The sequence below is a fragment of the Phytophthora parasitica genome (assembly GCF_000247585.1).
Source record: "Phytophthora parasitica INRA-310 unplaced genomic scaffold supercont2.70, whole genome shotgun sequence".
In the NCBI taxonomy this organism is placed as follows: Eukaryota; Oomycota; class Peronosporomycetes; order Peronosporales; family Peronosporaceae; genus Phytophthora; species Phytophthora nicotianae.
This window is the reverse complement of record NW_008649056.1, coordinates 210,021-211,880: the sequence shown is the minus strand read 5'-3', so window position 1 is coordinate 211,880 and position 1,860 is coordinate 210,021.

The window sequence follows — 1,860 nt, the reverse complement described above, 5'->3', positions numbered from 1 at the left end:
TCCTCACGGATGATGACGTAATCACTGATGCGCCGTCATCGACCACGAGTCTCTGAACTGGATCGGGCCACCTCCCATCAATCAGTCCCTTGTTTCCAGAAGCCAACTGTCACTTCACCACAATGTTGGCAGGACTCTGGGCAAGTTTCTGAGCTACTTTACCAAAGAGCACTTTGTGCCTCCTAAACGCGTCCTTCGTTACCTACAGGGTACGCTTGGCTATGTTTGGGTGTGGTATAAGCGGGTCTCCAAGAATGCAACTAGTCGCTTATGCAGACGCAGACTTGGGAAATGAAAAGGACGATTGTCGTTCAATCGCGGGATATGTGCTGCTTCTAAATGGTTGTATATTTTCTTACAAGAGTAAGAAGCAGCCGATTATGACGGACGATACTTCTTGTGCTGAGTTTGTGACTATCAGTGACTGTTAGAACATGATCCGGTGGACGCACAACCTGTGCGGTGAGTTGAAAATCAGAAAGACTGTGAAAATTATTCTCTATGTGTATAATCAAGCTGCGTTTAAAGTGATTTAGGAAGCGCGTACAAGATATAAGGTCACGAGTGTGGATTTGAAGCTTCACGCTGCAACGGAGGCAATCCATTGCGCTCAAAGTTCAGACGCTATGCGAACATATTCACACGAGAGATAAAAAAAAACTCAACTCTTAAATCCCGCCGTAAGATTGTTTATGGAAAGGCATAATTCCAGGTCAGCGCAGCGACACTCAGGGTCGTTTCCATGTCGACGGTTCACTCACCAAACCCGGCAATAGCTTGTCTAATAGATGCTTCAGGTTAGTTATAAAGGGCCGGAAAACTGCCACGTTAAGAGGCTGCAGGAGGTGGGTCCCATTAGCGTCCCGTTATGTCAACTGGTGGTCTGGAATTGGCGGGAAATGGTCTGCTTGTCTGGGTATTAAGTGCTTCAGATTTTCACGCAAAGACATCTGTTTAAGTTTTGGCAAATCACATTTGGATTTGAGTTGACATTTGGTCGGTATTGGTTGAAAATTGAGTGGCTACTAAAATGGCAAAGCTACTAAATTGGCAATTTACCTTATGAACCCTCTATGGTAGGGCCGAAATTCCGTTGTTACGTGAAACCCACGCACGATTAGCTCTTTACTGGGTGATTTAATAACAATTGGTAGTTTTTCTTAAAATTTCAATTTACAGTTAGCGTATTCTAGAAAGTCGATAAGCGTGATGATCGCAGTAAGCTTGGTGTCCCCACAACGTCGTGCTGCGCACAAAGAATCTCTGAAATTTTGAGCATGGCATGCAAACAAGAACTTTAAAACTGTGCATTAGTTGGGATGAATGGAATTCGAGTGATATGAATCCCTTGCAGCAATATGCTAAAGCATGACCACCGGGGATTATACTACGGAGGATCTAAAGTGTGCTCCGTTCGTGGACAAGTATTCAGATTACTCTGTCGTCTTTTTGCTGAGGGTTTTCTCCTTTTCCTATCAGCTGTGCGACACTGGCGCATAGTTCTAAGATCAAAGTACGTAGGTTTTTTTTTCGATCTGTTTTTAGATCAAAGGAAATTGTTCGAACAGCCTGGGAAGCTGTAGTGAGCTCCAGCTTCCAATGCGTAGCTTTGGAGCCTCGCATCAGCTCAAACGTCGACCACAACCGCTTTGTGGCTGTGCTATGGGCAATTACCTCAGCAAGGGTCTCTATAGGACCAACAGTGCAACATTGTGCTTGAGACTCCTGTGGTGTAGGGATTTCTAAGTAATCGCTGAAGTGGCTACATTCAAGTTGCTCAAGCCACGAACGCTCGGTCATGCGACAGGTGGTGACCACGATGCAAGATAACCAAGGATACATCACTACCGAACGTTCGTC